We start from the raw sequence: 9843 nt of genomic DNA, 5'->3' as shown, positions 1-9843 counted from the left end.
TGCGGTGACCCCTCACCCCGCCCGCCCCCGGCCTAATCACCTGCTGATTGGCCCATGCAGGGCCCCACGTCGGCGTCGCTCCCCTCCCCTAGGCACGGAAGGTTAATTTGACCAGCGGATGAAGCCTCCGGAAGGGAATAGGAACGTGTGCTGGGCGATATTGCGTGGATATAGACCACCTGTCAATCACGGCCACTTAAGGGGAGAGGGGGAGGCAAGAAAAACTGTGACAGTCAGGAAGGAAGGAAGAGCATCTTCCTGCTGAATGGATCTAGTCTTTATTAACTTAATACACTGCTTCAATTGTATACCATATTATTGTACAGTAATTACTTCGCTTTAAAACTGTTCAATATTTTTATAGCAACCCTTCAGTTTGTGTGTGTGTGTGTGTGTGTGTGTGTGTGTGTGTGTGTGTGTGTGTGTGTCATTACAGAAATAAGATGAGCCCAAGCCCTCTTGTGATTGTGAAATGATACGAGCTAGCATATTAGGAGGTTCGCTGAAGCTGTTGAAATAAATAGAGAAGCAACTAGTTGTTTTGTGTTTGCACAATATGTCTCCCGAGCATTCACTCCATAACAAGGAGAGGAATTTGCGACTGAAACTGCAGTTACCAGATGAGCTAATATTTAGCCTAGCTTCTTCGCTTTCTTCTTCTACTCGACTTTTTCTTAGTTTGCTCTGTGGCACTATACTGCCTCTCACAGGTGGTGTGCTGTGTGTCACAAAAAAATAGAATGTCCAAACCAGATTCGGTTGAAGTTGGGAAATTGTGTAAAATGTAAATAAAAACATAATATAGCGATTTGAAAATCCTTCTCAACCCATATTCAGTTGAATACACTACAAAGACAACATATTTAATGATCAAACTGATCAACTTAATTGCTTTTTGCCAAATAATACCGTATTTGCCGGTGTATTGGTCGACCTTTTTCGATCCAAAATCGACCGAAAAAAATCGACCTCGACTTATACACCGAGTCATAAAATTTAACTTCGTATTCATCGCTTCAAATGTGATGGTAACCAAGGCTGTTTTTCATGCATCTCATTGTGCGTGGGTGTGCGTCCGTCAGGCTCATCAAACAGCGAGAAACTGAATCATTATAAAGCGTTCGTCGCATTAACACGCATCCTCAGCAACAATTTCAAATATTCTCACCTCAATAACGGACATCGAAAGCCAGGCAGCGACGATGACTGCTAGGGGGAAGTACTGGGTATTGAGCGAATGTGCGAGTCATCGCGCGTCAAGCAACGACAATAACTACCGGTACGTAAGCATTCAATCGCCATGTCTAAATGAATGTCGTTGGCACTTAGAAAATATTCGCCAAACTTGGCCAGACTTCCAGGGGAAGAGGCCGAATTTTCACTTGTTCTGGCCGACCGGAGGAACCAGCCGAGGCGGACACTTTACGGCGGTTGAGTCGTTGGCACTTAGAATATATTCGCCAAACTTGGCCGGACTTCCAGGGGAAGAGGCCGAATTTTCACTTGTGGTGGCCGACATGGGGAAGCAGCCGAGGCGGACACTTTACGGCGGTTGAGTCGTTGGCACTTAGAAAATATTCGCCAAACTTGGCCGGACTTCCAGGGGAAGAGGCCAAATTTTCACTTGTTCTGGCCGACATGGGGAACCAGCCGAGGCGGACACTTTATGGCGCAAGAGCCGTTGGCACTTAGAAAATTTGAACCGGGCGGCGTGCGCGAGTGCGCAGCCCGCTGGAAGTCGAATGAGGCTCCGCGATTTCATACGCGGTGCTTATAAAGTGCCGATCTGCTCGGCCGGAGCTATTTTCGGCCACCCGGCGCGTGTGCACGGCCTCCCGGCTGTGCCGGGCGGCGTGCGCGAGCTCGCCGGCTGCTGGAAGTCGAATGAGGCTCTGCGATCTCCTCCGCGGTGCTTATAAAGAGCCGGTCCGCTCGGCGGAAGCTATTTCCGGCCACTTGGCGCGTGTGCACGGCCTCCCGGTGGTGCCGGGCGGGGTGCGCGAGTGCGCTGGCCGCTGGAAGTCGAATGAGGCTCCGCGATCTCCTCCGCGGTACTTATAAAGTGCCGATCCGCTCGGCTTGGAGCTATTTCCGGCCTCCCGGTGGTGCCGGGCGGCGTGCGCGAGCTCGCCGGCCGCTGGAAGTCGAATGAGGCTCCGCGATCTCCTCCGCGGTGCTTATAAACAGCCGCATGCGCACGGCCTCCCGGAATTTGAACACATTTCGTCAATAAATTTCGCATATTGAATTTTGAAGTTTAATATAATGCAACAATTGAGCTCGACTTATACAAAGGATATATCATAAAATCGTAAATTTCCGTCGAATTTTAGGGGGTCGACTTATACACCGAGTCGACTTATACACCGGCAAATACGGTAATTAACTTGGAATTTCATGGCTGCAACACGTCCAGTAGAAGTTGGGAAAGGTGGCAAAAAATACTGAGAAAGCTGAGAAAAGCTCATCAAACACCTATTTGGAACATCCCACATGTGATCAGGCTAATTGGGAACAGGTGGGTACCATGATTGGGTATAAAAGGAGCCTCCTCAAACATGCTCAGTCATTCACAAGCAAGGATGGGGCGAGGTTCACCACTTTGTCCACAACTGCGTGAGAAAGTAGTTGAACAGTTTAAGAACAACATTTCTCAAAGCAAAATTGCAAGGAATTTAGGGATTTCAACATCTATGGTCCATAATATCATCAAAAGGGTATCTGGTGAAATCACTGCACGTAAGCGCCACGGCCGGAAACCAAGACTGAATGACCGTGACCTTCGATCCCTCAGACGGCACTGCCTTAAAAACCGACATGAGTGTGTAAAGGATATCACCAAATGGGCTCAGGAAAACTTCTGAATACCACTGTCAGTAAATACAGTTCGTCACTACATCAGTAAGTGCGGGTTAAAACTCCACCATGCAAAGCAAAAGCCGTTTATGAACAACATCCATAAACGCCGCCGGGTTCTCTGGGCTCGAGCTCATGTAAAATGGACTGATGCACAATGGAAAAGTGTTTCGTGGTCTGATGAGTCCACTTTTCAAATTGTTTTTGGAAACACTGGACGTCGTGTCCTCCGGACCAAAGAGGAAGCGGACCATCCAGACTGTTATCAATGCAAAGTTCAAAAGCCAGCATCTGTGATGGTATGGGGGTGCATTAGTTCCCATGGCATGGGTGACTTACATTTCTGTCAAGGCAACATAAATGCTGAAAAGTACATACCGATTTTGGAGCAACATATGCCGCCATCCAAGCAACGTCTTTTTCATGGACGCCGCTGCTTATTTCAGCAAGATAATGCCAAGCCACATTCTGCACGCGTTACAACAGCGTGGCTTCGAAGTGAAAGAGTCCAGGTTCTCCCTTGGCTCGCTTGCAGTCCAGACCTGTCTCCCATTGAAAATGTGTGGCGCATTATGAAGCGTAAAATATGACAGGGAAGACCCCGGACTGTTGAACAACTGAAGCGGTTCATCAAGCAAGAATGGGAAAGAATTCCACATGAGAAGCTAAGAAAATTAGTCTCCTCTCTTCCAAAACGTTTATTGAGTGTTATTAAAAGGAAAGGTGATGTAACGAAGTGGTTAACATGCCCTTTCTGCTTCTACTGCACGTGTTGCAGCCATGAAATTCTAAGTTAATTATTTGAAAAATTAAATAAACTTTAAGAGTTTGACCATTAAATATGTTGTCTTTGTAGTATATTCAATTGAATATAGGTTGAAAAGGATTTTCAAATCATTATATTTTGTTTTTATTTACATCTTACACAATTTCCCAACTTCAACTGAATCCAGTTTGTATGTACCGTGTTTCAACCAAGATTGTATTTTAGACAAAACATATTTTTGCTTTGAAATTTAAAAGGTGTACCATGTACAGTAAATGATGCAGTTGCATGTTTATCCAGGGAGAGACGCTGTTTCATTCAATGTCATTTCCGTAGTCAATCATTTAGATTTTTTTAGCTGCTGTTTCAGAATTAACCTCTAGAAAACCCCTTTATAGTCCCTTTATATGTTACACAGGCTACGTGATCAACAGTTAAAAATTAATCTTAAAATCATTTTTTAATTTACTTTTTTTTTTTTTTTTACAAGTTTGCACAACTACCATGTCCTATACATTTCCTTTATCAATATTTTGACAAACTTAGGCAACTCTCCTGTGGTGTGTGCGTGCGCTTGTGTGTGCGTGTGTGTGTGTGTGTGTGTGTGTGTGCGTGTGTGTGTGTGTGTTTTTAGGGGGGGTGGCGTTGTGCACGTGTGTGAATGTGTGTATTTGAGTAAGATTGCTCTGCCTCCTGGTACCCGGTGGGCAGAATAATGCTGCCAGATTAGCATAGCATTAGCATATAATTTCCATGTCATTATCCCAGTAGCACCATACAGTTGTAGTACACGAATGCACGTGGTTCTATTCTCTCTATGCACTTTGTATCAACTGTTTTCATTTGTAACACGCTACTGTGGCTGTGCTGTTGAATGTCAGTGTGTCATAAAACTTTTTTTACTTAATTGTAGTGCAATAGTTTATTTTATCCTTTGATCCTTGAAGCATTCACTGGTGTCATCCAGTTATACCGTGACTTAACATGCGTTGTGCATGCCGTGTGCATTTTAATCCCTTTTGGCTTCAGTCCTCGCCATTTTGGGCTGGGTCGTGGTGGTCCGCAGCTGCCAGAAAGACCCCATATAGTGAGAGTGGCCTGTTTGGGGTCGCATCCCTTATTTACAAGAGGGAGCCAGAGCTGATGCTTTTCAAATGGCGCCCAGATGGTGACAAAAGCTTGATGGCGGTCGCGCTTCAAAGTCCGTCCATGCCTGTTGTCCAGCAACTTTATCTGCATCCCTCTCTGTGGTCACACCTCAGGTCGACTACAGGCTGTATTCTGAACCCTTGTTTACCACGGGGATGAGTTCCGGAACCACCTGAAATAGATGAGATGTGAAGCGCAATAAATGAGCCCCAACTGGTGGAGATTTGCGGAACACGATGACAAGTTGACAGCATCGTATCAGTTTGTTTGATTGATATCAGAGTGAAATCCAATTACGATTTGCACCTATTAGGCGAGTCGAAAAGTGGCGCAAAGTATCTGTCGACTAGCGTGTCATAGAACGCCAACACAACTTTTGTGTGTTAGTGTTGCACATTCTTGCCATTTTGCCCATCCATGTGTCTGCAGATGTTAATAATGCCTGTGGCGGTGCTGGTGGCTGCTGGCCGAGCTCCAGCGCGCTGCCCCCGCGGAGGGAAGTTGCCAGAGGAGAGAGCGCAAACAAGCAAACACGAGCAGGGGAGCGAGTGCGAGGGGCAGTGGCTGTGTAATTAGTGGCAGGTTTTTAGCAGCCCCCCTGCTTCACTTTAATTAAAAGCCGAAAGAGAGACGGTGGAAACAAGGAAAGGAGAGTAAAAAAAAAAGACAGTGGAAACAAGGAAAGGAGAGTAAAAAAATAAAAGAAAAAAAAGAGATTTTATTTTATTATTTTTTTTTGCATAGAGTTAATTCCGGTCGTGCCAAGGGGCAGATGTGCAGTCAGCGCCTTGGAGAGAAGCCTGATAGCTTCGAGCTTTTCCCAATTGGCTTCTGAGAGGCAGCATTCACCCTCAGTTTATTAATTTGGAATGAGGAGCAGGAGCGAATCGTTCAATCCAAAAGTATTTAGACACACGTCTTAATCAATTAATCAATCGAGACCTTTTGGATTCTTTCGGATCATTTTCAATGGCGAGTTGTGGACACAATGTCTTTTGCTCTTGACCGATCGCTTTTCTGTTGTCATAAGGACAACCATGATGAGTATCATCAGTTTGGCACGCTCAAACATGGCGAATAAAAAACTCTTGAATCTTGAATCAGAGAAGGTGATGATGATAAAGAGTCAGACATCTTTATAGTGTCTGGGGCTAGTGATGAATCAGCACTATCGGCAGCCGCCTCGATGCTGATGGAGAATTATTTGTCTTCAATAACCTCCAGCTTTGGATCCATATTGCTGAACAAGCTCCTTCTCCTCCTCCATCTCAAACTCACTTGTTCTTGCCTTGTTGCTCTGTCTTCCCCGCGGTACCGTCTTCAGCCACTTGATGGCAGCACCACTAGGCTGATGCTCTTTGGACATGATTGATTCATAGACTCATGATAACTTGACAGTGAATCATCACAGACATGATTTAGGTTAGCTTTCCCTGGAAGTCATTTTGTCTTATTACTTGATGAATGGAACTCGGATAGTCGCACTGTAGCTTGCAGTCCTAGTTTTGATCACGTTGGCGTCATGGCAATACGGTTCGATTTACGATTCGCTCGACTCTATTGTTCAAATTGGGCAATCCTGATATTGCTTTTGTTTATAGTGTGTAGATAGCCTCAATTACATTAACAGAATGACATCATACTGTACATATAGAAAGACAAGGCAACAGTTGAGGACATCCACCATTTTATGTATTTCCATAGTCGTCAGTTTGAAACTGAGCAGGACAGAAAACTATATTACAAGTTGTACAGCATATGACAAGCTAGTATCGGTGTCATGGTATCAGAGCGTTTTAAGAGAGCATGAGTAAAAACTGTCAACAGTCTCTTGCCTTCTCTATTTTTTTTTTCTTGATTTGGCATGTCGTGTATGAAAAGTCTAAAAGGAAGTGACACTTGGTCAGATACAAGAAAACCCATCTCGGGGTGTGTGTGTGGGGGGGGGGGGCAACACAGTGGATGCAGTGGGCTCTGTGGAAAAGATGGTTGGCAGTTGAGTGGTGGGTTAGGGATGGCGTTCAGCTGCAAAAGCAGCCACTTGGGGGAGAATGAGGAGTAAAGATATAAGGAGACAGCCAAAGAGCGACAGCTAGCAGCCAGCCAGCAGAAAGACACTGATACCCTTCACCCCCATCACACCCCCAGCCCTTCTCCTCTGCACCTCATCCTCCCTCATCCAGTCATCTGTCCTACTCCTTTGTGCCACGGCTCAACGGAACTGGCTTTGAGTGGCAGGCCGTCACACATCAGCTAGCAGCTAAGGCGCTCTGTGTGTGTGCGCGTGTGCTCGCTAGCTTGTGCAGGGAGGCCGCCAGCCCAGAGCCAACAGATCAGGAGGAAGAGCCTAAGTGGGTTTGTCAGTGCTGCTGAGAGAAAACAAACAAATGACGCAAAAAAACAGAAATGAAAGAAACAACAACAACAAAAAGCGGCAGGTTTCATGCACACACCGGAAGACACGGACACAGCACACACTCAGGCTCACGCAGAGAAAGAAAGGCGACTTAGAGCAAAGCAAAGCAAACCTGCCTGCGTGAAAGCGCCTTACTGCCTGCCTGCTAGCAAGAGATGTGACTGGATTCTTAAGCAGAGTGAGAGGGCCGCTACAGACACACACACACACACACACACACACACACACACACACACACACACACACACACACACACACACACACACATGCACACGCACACGCACACGCACACACACACGCACACACACACACACACACGCACACACACGCACACACACACACACACACACACTGACACACACACTCACTGACACACACACTCACATCTCAAGGTTCAGATGAAGGCTGGTGTCTCACGCCTCTTGTAGCGACGTGCCTCCGAGGCCCGTCCAGGTAGCGATCGTCGGGCTTGTTTGCACGCCTTCTTACTGTGTGTACGCGCGTGCGTGTGATTTCCCAGGGCGTCACATCACTGCTTTGATCACATTTATTGACCTTTTAGGTGGAGTGTGTGCACGCCTGTGTGTGTATGACACAGAGGGAAGCGCTAATACCAGAATTGGATGCTGAGGCGCAGTCGGCCCAGTGTGTGCAGGTCCTTTAAGTTTGATTGAATTGGCGTATTTGTGGTCGGAATGGAGGAAATGACTTTGACAACGTGAGGAAATCTCGTGCCCTCTTCTCTAGTGACTACTTGTCTTCACTCCTACCGTGTTTGTGTTGATTGCATACGCAGAAGGCGGCCGTTAACGAATCGCCGAAAATATCACCCCTTGAGAATTGACTTTTTTTTTTTTTTTTTTTAAAGAGTCAACCACAGTTGAAACAAAATGGTGTCTTCTTAAAAAAAAAAAAACTAAAAAGGGGATTTTTTTTTTTTTTTACAATATGCTACCTAATTGTCATAACAGGCTCTTGTCTGTTTCTGCCGATTGGCTTTCTGTTATCTTGACGAGAATACAAGCTGTTAGCCCCCCAACCACCCACCTCTCCCATCTATGTTATGTGTACACAATTCAAATATAAAGGCTAATTAAGATGAATGCGTATGTGTGAACCTTCTCCCGCCTGGCTGCGGCGAGCAATATCTCTTTGCGGGCCTAATTACGTCTTCAAGTGCGTAATTAGGGGGCCAACGTAATTGGCGGTTTGCACGCACGACACGCTTGCAGTTGGAAAACACAAATCATTTTTGACGCGGCGCTAACACGACCGTTTAGCGGCTGGAACGACAGGTAGTGCGAGGGCCGCTTGTACGCAGTGTCTTTGGGGCTGTCTTGTCTTGTAGCTGTCATAGTGAGTTATTTCCCAATTTTGTCAATTTTTGAGCATACATTTTGGTATTTTAGGGTATGTCATGAGACGCACACATCTTTTGAAGGCCCATTTGCAAATGACATGTGTTGCTGACGAGAAAATGATCTGCTTGGCCCCCATTTAAAATCCTCCCTGGCATCAAGAGTACCGCAGCCATCCCCCCCTCGCACCCTCCTTCATCTCCTCAGCTCCAGCACATCCATCGCTCGTCTGTCAAGGTGGGAGTGCACCCAATCCATCACGGGTCGAGATGTTCGCCGCGTGTGAACGACCAAATACGGGCATCGTGTTTGTGTATCAAAGTGCAGATGTGGCGCGCCGCTGCGCGCGAGGCTCCATTTTAGCCTCTTTCCGAGCGCCCTCACCTTTGATAAACACTTGAGTTGCGTGATGTCATAGTGGTGCATTGGCTCTGCATCAGATGAAATATCACATTATGAAGTGAAGGCGTGTCAGCGTGGGGGAAGGAGGAGACACACGCGCGCACACACACATCTCAGCAACACACCTAATCCGAGCGTTAACGCAGTCCCCTAAAAAGTCCCCCGTGGAGTCATTACGATGTAGTAGTGGCATTTGGCCAAGCCTTGCTGATGGCGTGTTGTTTTATTTACATACCACACGTTGATGTGGTCCTGATTCTGTTATAATGAATTAGAAAAAAAAAATCTTTGGATTTATGACGCCCATTTTCACGCTTGCTATCGCAGGAAATATGAGCGTGGAAGCAGAGGAGAAATGGTGGCATGCTAGCTGTGTTAAGTTGGATGGTCTTGTTTTGAAGTCAAAGCCAAATGTATTGATTCAGTCTTCACACACTGGATCCAAGGTGAACTCCAAGTGTGGTACAATTCGGTTTTGACCCGCATTCAAGGGGTGAAACGTAAAAGTATCGTTTTTTTCCCACACTTTACACACATCGTTTTTTCACATCTTAATGCAAAAAATGCTAACACAGACTTGCTAACAATTAGCATAGATAACATCACATCCAGTGTTATGTTTAGACCGTAAAGAAATAATACAATGCGCTATAATTACATTCTTCTAATCATATTCCCAAGTACTTTATTTTTATTGGTAATATTGTCCAGAAACTTTATACTTTCGAGATGTAGCCGCAAAATGAATTGCATCGCCATAGTGTCAATACAGCGGAATTGATGCGCATGTGAGAGTGACCTGACATATTTAACGTGTACTATTTTGTACTTGTTTTCACCTTATTAAACCCAAAGTGTGTCATTCCTCCAGCTACCGGTCAAAACAGTTTAACGCG

This window comes from Syngnathus scovelli, chromosome 20 (assembly GCF_024217435.2).
Source record: "Syngnathus scovelli strain Florida chromosome 20, RoL_Ssco_1.2, whole genome shotgun sequence".
NCBI lineage: Eukaryota > Metazoa > Chordata > Actinopteri > Syngnathiformes > Syngnathidae > Syngnathus > Syngnathus scovelli.
This window is presented reverse-complemented; position numbering follows the sequence as displayed.